The sequence below is a fragment of the Euprymna scolopes genome, chromosome 42 (assembly GCF_053919585.1).
Source record: "Euprymna scolopes isolate OS-2025 chromosome 42, ASM5391958v1, whole genome shotgun sequence".
NCBI lineage: Eukaryota > Metazoa > Mollusca > Cephalopoda > Sepiida > Sepiolidae > Euprymna > Euprymna scolopes.
Window position 1 is genome coordinate 8,156,386 of NC_136523.1, and position 16,124 is coordinate 8,172,509.

The following is a 16,124-nucleotide window of genomic DNA, read 5'->3' on the forward strand; positions in this document are numbered from 1 at the left end:
ATACAAAATAATATTATGAAAAAAAAAAAAAAAAACTTTTTTTACAAGTACATAATTTTCGACCGATCCTTCAGTCTTCATCGGTGAATACATATATATATATATATATATATATATATATATATATATATATATATATATATATATATATATATATAGCTTTAGTTCCTTCAGCTCTAATCGAAACCGAACCCAAAACTTATGCTAAAATTACCTATAAAAATAGATTACTAAGGTGCCATTTGCTAAAATCAACTTAAGAAAAAAAAATAGTTTATTGGAGTGCCATCAACTATAATCGAAACCGAAACCAAAACTTATGAAGAATTCTTGGTAAAATTATCTATTACAAGAGATGGAAGTACATAACAATTAAACGACCCGGATGTAAGCATGACACAGAAAATAACACACACGTTATCGTATTAATTATATATATATATATCTATATATATATATATATAAGTATGCACACATGTATGTGTTTATGTATGTGTGTGGGGAGAGGGTCGCCAGGATTTGTTAGAAGACTCTTCAAGAAAAAAATCATTACGGAACATCGACTTACAAAATAATTTATTTTAAATCAACTAACCCAAATCTGTGGCCCACCATACTTAAAATGATATAAACATGATATAAAAATCTATAAACGTATTTTTTCAATTCGAAACACCCGATCCGGCTTGTATCGCTATTCGATTTCTTTTTAATAACGCGGCTTCCTATGACACAATAACACGCACGTTGCTAACTAATTCTTTTTCATTCGCCGAGTATTTAAACTAGATAAATGCTTGACTAAATTGACGCAAAAAGGATCAACCATCATTATTTATTTTATAAAAAGAATACCTTTCAATAAAGCTGCCTAAACAAAGCTTGGATTAACAATATCATTAACATATACTGGCAGGCCGGCCGGCGTTGCCCGGTCGTAAGATACACTTAAAATATGGTACTTTAATTCACGCAAATTTAATCTCTACTGATTATTATATTAAACCTATATATATTAGTGAGATCAGAATTATATATATATATATATATATATATATATATATATTTGTTTATTGTTGTATAAACATGGTCACATCCTGCTGCTACAAATAGCCACTTGTTTCAATCAAACAACAGATATCATCAGGCAGCGACTTGACTATTCAAAAGTTCAAAGTTATTCATTGAGCTTTTGAATAGTCAAGTCGCTGCCTGATGATATCTGTTGTTTGATTGAAACAAGTGGCTATTTGTAGCAGCAGGATGTGACCATGTTTATATAACAATAAACAAGTATTATCAGCTATTTTTATTGAGCACTATCTAACAACCTCGTTGAATTCATTAGTCCATTACTTTTGAATAAAAAACCCCGAGTATATGTATATATATATATATATATATATATATATATATATATATATATATATATATATATATATATATATATAAAGCCTATGAGCATAGCTTAGGAATGAGGTTGGGGAGTTTTATGTTTTGGTTTTGACTTTAGCTGATAGCAGGCAAGTTATATATATATATATATATATATATATATATATATATATATATATGTATAAGGAATGAAAAAATGTACCAGCGGTGGTTGACGTTATGTTTAAAGAAAAAAAAAATAGAAAAAACCGAATGAAATTATTAAAAAATCAACGTTTCGTCCTTGTCTCAGAGGACATCTTCAGGATAATTGAAATAAAAATGTGATAAAAGAAAAAGTCATAGATCGTGCGAAAAAAGACAGTTTTTTAAAATCTAACCCATGTCGGGAAAGGACGAATATGTGTGCGTATGGGAAGGTTGTTTGATGTCTATATATACAATTTTAAAATGCATTTAAAATAAATATGTACATTTTTTTTTTTTTTCTTTTTTTTCTCTTCTGCGAAACTACTCATTTTCCTGAAACATTCAAAGAAAAACGGCTAGCCAGGATCCACCCTGATACCTTGCTCTTTGATTATTATTTTCCCTATGCTAGGGGTTAAATGGTAGAAGCCTTTTCTTTGCGTAATAGTATTAGTATTCAAAATTAGTGCTGATTCTAAAAGTCTTCTTTTAGCTCTATCTATCACGTATTTAATAATTTTCGCTTGATCTAAATTAAATGAGTGATCGTGTTCTGCACAATGGCAAAAGAGTGCATTTAGGGCGTTACCATTCCTCATATCTCTTCTGTGCTCGTTAAGTCTTAATTTCAATTTTCGTTGTGTTTCACCTATGTACGCTTGTTGACAGTTGTTACATGGGATGGAATATATACCGGCATCGGATGTGAGGGTTTTGGGAGAGTGCTTGGTAGTTTTTAATGTCTGTTTTATGGTTGAGGAAGTTGTTTGTATCAGGTGAAAACCAAGTCTATTAAGAGTGTCGTAGATTTTTGTATTTTTGGTGTGGGTGGGAATGAAAAGATGTCTGTTTAATAGTGAGGTATCTGTTTTATTTTTCTGTGTGTTTATGTTATAGTGTATTTTCGTAGCTTTTTTCTTTGCGTAAGAAATGAAATAGGATGGATATTGTAGTTTACTTAAAACATTCGTAATATATTGAAATTCATCATTAAGATATTGGGGACTGCATATTCTAAAGGCACGTAAGAAAAAACCTATAATCATGCCCGTCTTTATTTTATCATTGTGGTGTGAGTAGTAATGAATATAGTCGTTTTTGTGTGTGGTCTTTCTATGTACTTTGAAACTCAGATCAGTTTCTGATCTGATGAGGAATATGTCTAGAAAAGCTAGGGAGTGGTCTTGTTCGGATTCATGTGTAAAATTTATAGATGGTTCCACTGAATTTAATTTATTTCTAATTTGTTCTATTTGTGTGTTTTTAGGGAGAAAAATAAGAATGTCATCTATATATCTAAAATATGTGGAGTTTTTAGGAAGTCTGTGTTTAAAAGAGTTTGTTTCTAAGAATTCTAAGAATAAGCAGGCTAGTACACCACTAAGGGGGTTACCCATAGGGAGTCCAAATTTCTGTCTATAGTAAGAATTATTAAATTGAAAGTGGGTTCTATCAGTGATGAGTTTTATAATTTGTATTAGTGTATCTGAGGAAAAAGGTAGGTCGGCTTTAATTTTGATTAAGTGCTTGTGGAGTAGATTAAGGCATTTTTTGATTGGAATATTGGTGTACAGGGAAATTATGTCTAAACTATGCATGGTTTTATTTTGCATGTCCATATTTTTTATTCTATTTAGGAGGTCGCCAGAGTTTTTGATATGTGAAGTGCTGATGGTGCCCATTAGTGGAGTTAATATTTGGGCAATAGCTCGTGCTAATTTATGGGTGACGCTTCCAATGTTTGATATTATAGGTCTCATAGGGACGTTCTCTTTATGTATTTTTGGGAGGCCGTATAATATAGGAATAGTGGGGTGGTATTCTATGTTATTTATCCATTTTTTATCATTTCCGATAAGTTTCTTTACGGATTTATTAAAAGTATCGAAACCTTTTTCTATTGATTTTAAATCTATCGGAGTGTATATATCTCCGTCTGCCAATAGTGTGTGCATTTTCTTTAGATATAGGTCTTTATCTATTATAACTATACCCCCTCCTTTATCGGCTTGTGAAATAATAATGTCTTTATTTTTTGTTAAAAGTTTTAAGGCATCAATGTATCTTTTTGGTAGTGCTAATTCTTGAGGTTGGGTAGTTGTTAAAGCTATTATCCCTTGTATGAAGCCTTTAGTAAAATCAGTTATGTGGTTGACGTTATGTTTAAAAAGAAAAAAAAAAAAAAAAAAAAATGTACATATTTATTTTAAATGCATTTTAAAATTGTATATATAGACATCAAACAACCTTCCCATACGCACACATATTCGTCCTTTCCCGACATGGGTTGGATTTTAAAAAACTGTCTTTTTTCGCACGATCTATGACTTTTTCTTTTATCACATTTTTATTTCAATTATCCTGAAGATGTCCTCTGAGACAAGGACGAAACGTTGATTTTTTAATAATTTCATTCGGTTTTTTCTATTTTTTTTTCTTTAAACATAACGTCAACCACCGCTGGTACATTTTTTCATTCCTTATACATTCTGTCGAAATGGAAAACCGATCTTCTCTGCGAACATATAAGAGCATCTTAATCGCAGCAAATTCTCACAACAACAGGAGAATTTTTCTGGAAAAATGTATTGAAGAAAAAGTCATACCTGCATGCATACCTAAATCTTTTAAAACATCAGACCATATTTTCCCGGATTACATTGAGAAATATCTTCTGTCATCTATAATATATTTAAAGCACCAAAGCTCTCATCTTTTTCGGAAAGCCAGGATATTAATTGCTGATTATCAACAAAATTACAAGAAAACACCCAGATCAATTAAGAACATTTACAGATCTATCAAAAAATTTAACACACGCCATAACTTTAAATTGAATAACAAACTTGCGAAATTGATAAAAAACAGCAAATGGAAAAATTTGGGACGTCCAGACCTTATTCTAAACCTTACTTCTAAACCACTCTCGGACATTGAAACTGAAGCTCTCAGTTTCGGTCTTAAATTCGCTACCGGCAAGCATTTGAAAATCACTACTAACACAACCCTAAAAAATTATAGACAAGAGGACTCTGATTTTACTAAAGGCTTCATACAAGGGATAATAGCTTTAACAACTACCCAACCTCAAGAATTAGCACTACCAAAAAGATACATTGATGCCTTAAAACTTTTAACAAAAAATAAAGACATTATTATTTCACAAGCCGATAAAGGAGGGGGTATAGTTATAATAGATAAAGACCTATATCTAAAGAAAATGCACACACTATTGGCAGACGGAGATATATACACTCCGATAGATTTAAAATCAATAGAAAAAGGTTTCGATACTTTTAATAAATCCGTAAAGAAACTTATCGGAAATGATAAAAAATGGATAAATAACATAGAATACCACCCCACTATTCCTATATTATACGGCCTCCCAAAAATACATAAAGAGAACGTCCCTATGAGACCTATAATATCAAACATTGGAAGCGTCACCCATAAATTAGCACGAGCTATTGCCCAAATATTAACTCCACTAATGGGCACCATCAGCACTTCACATATCAAAAACTCTGGCGACCTCCTAAATAGAATAAAAAATATGGACATGCAAAATAAAACCATGCATAGTTTAGACATAATTTCCCTGTACACCAATATTCCAATCAAAAAATGCCTTAATCTACTCCACAAGCACTTAATCAAAATTAAAGCCGACCTACCTTTTTCCTCAGATACACTAATACAAATTATAAAACTCATCACTGATAGAACCCACTTTCAATTTAATAATTCTTACTATAGACAGAAATTTGGACTCCCTATGGGTAACCCCCTTAGTGGTGTACTAGCCTGCTTATTCTTAGAATTCTTAGAAACAAACTCTTTTAAACACAGACTTCCTAAAAACTCCACATATTTTAGATATATAGATGACATTCTTATTTTTCTCCCTAAAAACACACAAATAGAACAAATTAGAAATAAATTAAATTCAGTGGAACCATCTATAAATTTTACACACGAATCCGAACAAGACCACTCCCTAGCTTTTCTAGACATATTCCTCATCAGATCAGAAACTGATCTGAGTTTCAAAGTACATAGAAAGACCACACACAAAAACGACTATATTCATTACTACTCACACCACAATGATAAAATAAAGACGGGCATGATTATAGGTTTTTTCTTACGTGCCTTTAGAATATGCAGTCCCCAATATCTTAATGATGAATTTCAATATATTACGAATGTTTTAAGTAAACTACAATATCCATCCTATTTCATTTCTTACGCAAAGAAAAAAGCTACGAAAATACACTATAACATAAACACACAGAAAAATAAAACAGATACCTCACTATTAAACAGACATCTTTTCATTCCCACCCACACCAAAAATACAAAAATCTACGACACTCTTAATAGACTTGGTTTTCACCTGATACAAACAACTTCCTCAACCATAAAACAGACATTAAAAACTACCAAGCACTCTCCCAAAACCCTCACATCCGATGCCGGTATATATTCCATCCCATGTAACAACTGTCAACAAGCGTACATAGGTGAAACACAACGAAAATTGAAATTAAGACTTAACGAGCACAGAAGAGATATGAGGAATGGTAACGCCCTAAATGCACTTTTTTGCCATTGTGCAGAACACGATCACTCATTTAATTTAGATCAAGCGAAAATTATTAAATACGTGATAGATAGAGCTAAAAGAAGACTTTTAGAATCAGCACTAATTTTGAATACTAATACTATTACGCAAAGAAAAGGCTTCTACCATTTAACCCCTAGCATAGGGAAAATAATAATCAAAGAGCAAGGTATCAGGGTGGATCCTGGCTAGCCGTTTTTCTTTGAATGTTTCAGGAAAATGAGTAGTTTCGCAGAAGAGAAAAAAAAAGAAAAAAAAGAAAAAAAAAAAAATGTACATATTTATTTTAAATGCATTTTAAAATTGTATATATAGACATCAAACAACCTTCCCATACGCACACATATTCGTCCTTTCCCGACATGGGTTGGATTTTAAAAAACTGTCTTTTTTCGCACGATCTATGACTTTTTCTTTTATCACATTTTTATTTCAATTATCCTGAAGATGTCCTCTGAGACAAGGACGAAACGTTGATTTTTTAATAATTTCATTCGGTTTTTTCTATTTTTTTTTTTCTTTAAACATATATATATATATGTATATATATATATATATTTATTTATTTATTTATTCGTGTGTAAACAGTTACATATGGTCGCTACACACAACCATCTGTTTCAGTCAATGAGACTTCGTAAGGCGACCCTGAACCATTTTTTTTATTTGTTGAATGGTTCAGGGTCGCCTGACGAAGTATCACAGACTGAAACAGATAGCTGCTTGTAGCGACCATATGTAACTGTTTACACGCGAATAAATAATTAAAAATTATTTTGCTCTTGTTATCGAGCAGTATCTAACAACCTCGTTGTATTCAGTTTAACTCTTGCAGATTTCGTATATATTATTATAGAGTTAATGTTCTATCGATTTTTATGTATTATAAAGTTGGGATTTCAAAAATAAAAAAAATATATATCCATATGACTTGGGTGCATTAGCTTGAATGGAAACCGAAATAAAAATTTTTGCGTAAGTATGAAACATTTGTGTCTGTCAGTTTAAAAAGTTATTGGAAATACTTATCGAAAACATATTATTTTTATATCCATATATCTATAAAGTGAAAATGTATATGACGGCAATTCTCAACCTATATACTCAACGAATTTTCCATTTACAGACTTGAAATTTAGTATACAGGATATTCAGACAGTTGTAAAACTTTTTAATTGGTTTGCATCCGTAAAAAGAGCTGCTAAGGAGTCAAAATTGAAAAATTGGTACGTAGGGGTTTTCGTTTTTATTTTTTTTTTATCTGTTTGCTGTTTCGCGAGTGCGCATGCGTGACTCATTTGCCTGACATATTCCTTATGTTAAGAATAAGTAGGTTTGGAAATACGTTTTAAAAGACTGCATCAAAGAGGTCAGATGGTTATCGTACTAGACTCATTGTGTTTAGGTTTTGGTTTCGATCTCAGCTCGAGAATATTTTTAATAACAGAAAGTGAAATGTTTAGAAAAAAAAACAATACTCGCAGGCACATGTCTCATTTTCTGTACGAATTAAAATATAATATTTACTCGCATTTTACAGCCTGCTAGTATATATATATATATATATATATATATATATATATATATATGCATATGTATATATATATATGTGTGTGTGTGTGTATGTGTGTGTATTTAAGCAACTTTTTTTATTTAATCAAACATTGTGAAAATTAATAGAAATCTTCTGGAAAATTATACGTTTTATATTTTCTCGATTTTTCATATTTCATCCTTATGTTCACAAATATGAGTTCCATACGTATTATGAACGTTTTCGGTTCTTTTTCGAATCATCATCAGCTGAATTACAAACGAACTTAAAAGCTGGAGAAAAGAACAGACTCTTAAACGGTAGCTGTTTAAAGTGAATTAATCGCTGGCAGAACGTGTTCTAGCTGTCCCAGGCGGAAGTGTAAACAATTTAAATTCCGTGATGCCGGAATTTGCGTCACAGGGCAAAACTGAAAATTTTGAAATATTATTTCTGATTTCATAAGCAATATTATTTAATATTTGTACGTTCGACTATTTTTTTAATAATTTAAATTACTTTTATAATGTATTATTTTAGTGTTATTAACAAGACTTCATCTAAATTCTGAGTGGAGAGCAGTTATATATTTTTATATATTGGTAAATTCTAACTCAATTGAAAGATGCATGATGAGGCGATGGGGTATGGTAGTGTCGTGAAACCAATGTAGCTATTAGATTTAATACTTTTATAAGAGTTACATTATCGGAAATGACATTTAAACTTCTGAATAATTTTTTGATAATAATGTTTTAAGGTTTTAAAAAAGTTGTGCGTTACTATAATAATTTGTGCTTTAAATTTCATATAATAAATAATAATGTTATCATTATTGCCAGTTCGTGATACTTATACACCATTTTTATTAACTTCTCCTTTGCATTAGATTACAGTAATATCGCTATCTATCTATCTATCTATCTATCTATCTATCTATCTATCTATCTATCTATCTATCTATGGTCCTGGATATGACCTTAAACTATATCCAGTGGTGAGGCCCCAGCTTGTGGGCTTTGGTGAGTGTGGAGCTACCCTTTAATTACCGTTGCTCCCAGGTTCACTCTGACCCGGAGTGGTAGTACCTATTAGGGTCCAAACTATGGGTTAAATAGAAACCGACGTGAAAACAACAAATATATTCTATTAAAATTTTTTCTTCAAAATCTTTGGATTCGGCATTAAATAACCCGAAAAGGGTTGATATGCCGTAAAACAAAAACAACCAACCAATCAACCAACCAACCTATCTATTTATCTATCTATCTATTTATCTATCTATCTGTTTATCTATTATTTATCTATCTAATATATAAAAGAAACTTTGTCTGCATCTGGGTGTTAGTTCGTTCCGGATTAACTCGAAAAAAATCACACGTATATACTGAATGTGTCTGGGTGTGTTCTTACGCAGGTTTTGTATGGGAATGCGTTTGATAAGTATCGGCAATCGATAATAAAAAAAATTCTATCAAAGACCAAATTCAACACTTATACAGCCTAACATCACAAACGCATTTTAGAAAGTTTATCATCGCACAAGCAGAAAGGTTAAGATGAAAACAACTGTGGATTCGTTTATTAGGCAGTGGCACGTTTGAAATGAATGTTTCTTTTTAAACCACAATTGAACGATAATACTTGACTTTTGTACTTTTAACTTTATTCAAGTGATTATGGAAAAAGTCATTTTATAAAATCAACAGGTGGTTATTTGATGAGACAGGGGCGCGTTCGAATGATGGTTTCTGTTTAGAGTACACTTGACTTGTTCGTTTAACTCAATTATCTTTTTTTTTGTTTTACATAGGAATCACCACTTATCAAGGACAATAGGCCACTCGAAGACAGGGATTAAAGAGTGCACAGTAGAAATTGGACAATATATTAATCGTTAGTAATGGGTATTCGGTAAATTTGTTAACTTATATGGAACGGCTCATCAAAAACTTATTTACGTTAGACTTGAAAACAACCATATTGTAGCCAGCTCATCATCCATTATCTACAAAACATTGTATGAAATCAACATGATCAACATGAAATCAACAATGATCGCGGGGGCGGGAATGTAAAGCTTCCTCCCTATCAAGACCAGGCAATCAATCGATTTACCTGAAAAATCGGCAATTTCACCGATTTTGATGACAATAAACGGACTAACAATTTGTTGACTCTCATTCAATTCCGGACAACGTCGGATCATCCTACTAGTATATTAATACTGGTATGGTGAATCTGTTATTAATTAAGGCTTTAAAAAAATATTTGTTAGTTCAATCGGTAATGTTTTCATAGTTCTCCGTTTAGATTTTAAAAATGCCGATTTTGTAGCGATGAGAATATTCGCTTTTGAAATTTAAAAGATAAGAATTTAAGCTGGTTGTTTTTTTTTTAACTTAATTATATGTACTAAGTGTCTTATTAGAAGTGTCCATAAGATTTATTATTTCCGCTTAATTCTACGATGAATTCAGGTGTTTTATGGAAAAAGACAAGATATTCTAGTAAAAAATATAATAACTTTAATAATAATAATAAATATAATAAACCTAAAATATTGCAGCATTAAGAATTGATTATATAATGTTATAAATTGAATTTTAAAAATCTGAATGCTGCAACATTTTAAGTTATAAATTTATTATATTTTTTACTAGAATATCTTGTCCTTTTCTTTTCCAGTTTTAACAACTAGTCCTGTACTTTCTCATGTTTAAGCTAAACGATATTACTTTTCATGCTCGCATTTTTCTATTGTAATCCATGATTTTTCCAGGCTTCCAATAAATTCACTTGTTCTTTGTTTAATTTCAGTCTTATTATTTTGCCCCCATAAACACATATGTAACAACAATGTACGGCACTCGTCTGCTTTCAATAAAATTTCCCAATTATCTCCCTTTCATGCTTTTATTTTCTGTTTCACTTGTTACTTCTCTTTTCGAATTAGTAACAACAGTAGTCGCTGAAGCGACGTGGTTGCTATGGAAACCAGTCATAAAAAACATCGCTCACCTCCTTACTTATTTTAACGATTTTGAACACCATAAATTCATCATAACTTTTGTTTTACTGAACGGAAATTGAAAAAAAAATCACAATATAGCTGAGAAGGTGATCTAAAATTTGGTCGAACAAATTAGTGAGCGGTGAAGCTTTAAAGCAGTCCTAAATTACTAAAACTGCCACTTATCAATATATTCAAACACTACCGTATATACATATATATATACATATATATATATATATATATATATATATATATATATATATATATATATATATATATATATATATATACTTAAATAAGGGAGTAGTAACCAACAATGTGTATTTTTCAACATTATTTTATTATTCCGTGCCTTGGTTTTTCATTGGGAATTATGTTTGGATCATTGTAATAATGTTTTTAAGTCATTGAAATCGTTTTTACGCGCGTTTCAGACTTCTGTGATGCGTCCTCGTCAGAAATTATTTTCAAATGTGTTGGAGATGTAAAAATGGCGATTTTCGTAGTTAATTTGAAGTTTTTCCCAGGGGGTGGAGGCTTGTAAGTGTTTATTATTCATTGGCATGCTCAATTTTTATTACTCTTTCATTGCTCTTTTATTGGGCTTGTCTAGGGAGACCGATGACCTGGCTATCACTTTCTGCTAATGTTTTTTTCTTGTCCTTTAGGGTGGGGTAGGGTGTGTGTGTGTGTGTGCGCGTGTGTGCGCGTCTGTGTGTTTGCTTTTGTTGGTTTGGGAATGTGTATATTGTTTTATAGTTCTTTGGGGTTATTAGCTTCCTTAGGAAGGCGACTGTGGTCCGAGGTGAGGTCTTTACTAATGTGTATGTGTGGGGAGGGGGGACTAGCTCTTCTGAAATAAGGGTAGGGGTGCTTTCATTCTATTTTGATATTTATTTTTTGGATTCTTGGATTTTAGTATTGTGGTTTTTCGTTTTAGTCTTTTCGGTTATTCCTAATATATATATATATATATATATATATATATATATATATATATATATATATATATATATATATATATATATATATATATATCCACAGCCGGACGAAATCGCAGCTCACAAGATCTATGGGAGCCAACAAACCGGAAGTCCAAGACTCGAGTTTCACGACGGTTTGTTGACTTTCCTGGCTCTTGTGAGCTGTGATATTGTCTGGCCGTGGAAATAATTATATATTCTCTCACACAATTTGAAAATACTTATTGCTCGTTAGGATAGGCTTTTTGCGATGACATCCCTAGCCAGTAAAAAAACTTCCAACTAGTGAAATATCGACTTGGGTTAAGGCTGATTGCAATGATAACATCACTTGTTCGAGATGAAAGTAAGTTCATTCCACTGTCGGATTTCGTTGTGGTTTGCTTGATATGTGTTAGTTATTAAGAATGTCTTGTGTCCGACGCTTGCGGCGTTTGCGATGTTTGCTCAGTTGGTACAGAGCTTGCCTCGCATGCAAGAGGCTCGGGTGTCGAATCCTAAGTTCGGATGCGTCTAACTGATGAGCACAATTGAGGGGCGAAACTCGAGTCTTGGACTTCCGGTTTGTTCGCTTTCATGGTTCTTGTGAACCGCTATGTTGTCTGGCTGTGGAAATAAGTATATGTTCTCGCACACATTCTGAATACGGCAGCCGAATAGTAAGTAATAATACTAGCCCCTTTAAGGAACTTGCTTCTTCTCCTTGAGCACTTTCAGTTGTAATAAAGTCGGTCAACTTAGCTCATACGTGCAGATCATCATATAATGATTAGATCACTCTGACTGACGTTAAAAACATTTAATAAGAATTAATATTTAAATTCCAACTGTATCCCTCGCGGTTGACGGTAGCTCGATGGTTTGGATCCTTGCTAATGAAGCCAAACATGACCTCTGTTGCCGGGGATCGAATCTCTCCACCGGCGTTAATCGTGACAACCTGCACTGATGATCACCGAAAGGATGAAACACTAGTACCTGTAGGTATTTAATAGTTATTATAGTATATATATATATATATATATATATATATATATATATATATATATATATATATATATTTATATATATAGTCTTTGAAGTTTTAACCTTTAAAACTATACAAAAAATATTTTTTATCATTCGTTAGAAAACCATCTAGTCAGTAAGTCATTTAATCACCTGCAATATATATATATATATATATATATATATATATATATATATATATATATATGTATATGTATATATATATATATACATGTGTGTGTGTGTGTGTGTATCGTTTGAATCTCAACAATGTTGTGAATATTTATCTGATTGAGCAGAAAACCAGAACATTATATGCAACTCAATTTATCTCTATATAAATAAAATGAACTCATTTTTGCCCCCCCCCCCGAGTTTGACCTTTATAGGATTGAAAATCTGTCTATCTATCTATCTATCTATCTATCTATCTATCTATCTATCTATATATATATGTATATATATATATATATGTATATATATGTAGCAAGAGATTTTAGTTATCTTAGCCTATTTGTTTGTTCTTTTTTAAGAAAAACAGCAAATCGGTGTGATTTTATGACATCCACATAAAACTTTGTTCTTTATCGATGCAGGTTCGAATTCTGCTCTGATCTATTTTTCTCTTCATTTATTTTCTATATTACCATAGAGTTGAGAACATGAAAAAAGACAGCCTGTCGTATTCAAGCAAACCTGCATGTATACAAGGAGCGTTCCAAAAGTAAGGCCTCCTATTTTTTTAACTAAAAAACGAAAACGTTGAAGAGCTACAACGACGGAAGTGACACCATTAAAATGAGTGAACGTTTGTGCTTCCAAATTGATTTTTCTACAGAGGCACACCTATTCTCAATGCACTTTTCCCATCCTCTTTTGATACCTAGTCAGTTAAAATTCGGTGCGTGTTTTCTCATTCACATCAATATCGCTACTTTGAAATCGACGAGTCTATTTCCTAAGACATGATAACAATGCAATCCGCCGGAACAAAAATAGAAGCTACTACTTTTGAAACGTGTCACACACGTAAAGTCTGGCTACATAATCTACAGGGTACCCGCAAAGTCTGGCTAGATAATCTGCAGTGCGCCCACAAAGTCTGGCTACATAATCTGCAGGGTGCCCACAAAGTTTGGCTATATGATCTACAGGGTGCCCACAAAGTCTGACTACATAATTTACAGGATGCCCACAAAGTCTGGCTTCATAATCTACAGGGTACCCGCAAAGTCTGGCTACATAATCTACAGGGTGCCCACAAAGTCTGGCTTCATAATCTACAGGGTGCCCACAAAGTCTAGCTTCATAATCTACAGGGTGCCCACAAAGTTTGGCTACATAATCTACAGGGTGCCCACAAAGTCTGGCTTAATAATCTACAGGGTGCCCACAAAGTCTAGCTTCATAATCTACAGGGTGCCCACAAAGTCTAGCTTCATAATGTAGCCAAACTTTGAAAACACCTTGTATATCTATTATTATTTAAAAGGAACTTTTTTCTCTATATCTGTGTGAGTTCGTTTCCTAATAAACGAAACCGTCTGAATTGATTTTTATGAAATTTCACACGAAGGCACTTCATGTGTCTAGCAGTGTTCTTAGATAGGTTTTGTATTGGAATGTGTTCGATAATATCAAAAATCGATAATCGAAGTAATTCGATGAAAGAAAGAAACAGGCGATTTTGATCTGAGTCAACACCTTACAGAGGTTAAAATCACGAGTGTATTTGAGAAGTTTTATAACCACACAAGCCGAAAGGCTTGGCATATAAAAACAACAGTAGCTTCTTTGATATGACAGGGGTGCGTTCAAAATGAATGTTTATCTTTAAAGAACACTTGCACCATGATCCTTGACTTTTTTCATTTTAAACTGAAATTCAAACCATTATCACCATATAAGCAGTAAGGAAAGTAGGTTCTTTGATATGACAGAGACGCATTCGAAATAAATATTACTGTATTGAGAACACTTAAAGTATTTTAAACTTTAATACAAGCCATTATACATAAAAATAATTTTATAAAATCAACAGTACGTTCTCTACAGTGCAATGTAGACGAAAATGTATTGTTGACTAAACCACTGAAGTGAGGCATGTTAAGCTTACTCTCGGTGCCTCTGTTAGCTCCTCAACAGAGCAGGTAATCAATCAATTTGATTGGAAAATGATCGATTTTACTTGATTTCGGTGAAAATAAATATTCGTTGATCATCATTCAATCCTGAACTACGTGTCGGATCTTCCTGCTAGTATATATATATATATATATATATATATATATATATATATATATATATATATATATATATATAGGGTGACTAGCACTTCCCTTTTCTTTCTTGATGAGAAGCATTGCCTTCGAAACCTATGGCATAAAGAACATAACCCCTACTCACTATATTGTATTTCTTTTGTTTCAAACGTATTAATAAATCTATATACAGCAGTATATATTTTTATTATCAATATATTTTCCTAGTGTATATATATATATATATATATATATATATATATATATATATATATATATATATATATACATATATATATATATATGAGTCACGGAAAATGGATGTTTTTAAGGAAAACAGAACTACACATTTACACAAAATATTTCTTGATGTACGGTAAAACATTTACTAAACTATGCAATTAGTAGAGCAAGCAGCATTCCAAAATCATTCGTTTCCCGTGATTCACCATATATATATATATATATATATATATATATATATATATATATATATATATATACATATTCCAAGTAGAGAAATATACAAAAATGAAGAATAATTGAATTTTTACAAAGGTCATTGATAGTGCTAAATCAATGAGAAGAAATAATACTTGTTTTATTATTCTTTATGTAAATACAGTCATGTCTTGCTACGATGTGCAGACCGTTTCAATCATAATAGATCTCATCAGGCAAGAAAAATTATAAATTAAAAATGGCTTTATTAATTTTTAATTTTTCTTGTCTGATGAAATCTATTATGATCGAAATGGTCTGCACGCCGTAGCAACATATGACTGTATTTATATAAAGAATTATGTGTGTATATATATATATATATCATCGTATAACGATTAGATCACTCTCTGACTGACGTAAATGAACATTTAAAATTAAGATGTTTAAATTCAACGTTTTTTCACGCGGTTAATGGTAGCCGAATGGATTAGGTCTCCGCTAATCGAACCAGAGATGTCTCGTGTTGCGAGGTTCAAATCGTTCGACTGGTATTAATCGTGACACCCTGCAGTGAAGATTCCCGAGAGGATGAAACACTAGTGTCTGTAGGTATTTAATTATTATAGTAAAAAAAATAATTATATATATATATATATATATATATATA

The 16,124-nt window shown here is 31.8% G+C and overlaps 1 protein-coding gene across 2 annotated transcripts in view; it reads right to left on the reverse strand.

Annotated features, from left to right (window-relative positions):
• The window catches only part of LOC145266921 (cholecystokinin receptor type A-like), a 329,082-nt gene that overhangs the window by 304,200 nt on the left and 8,758 nt on the right, over positions 1 to 16,124 (reverse strand). The gene's annotated exons all lie outside the window — the stretch shown is intronic.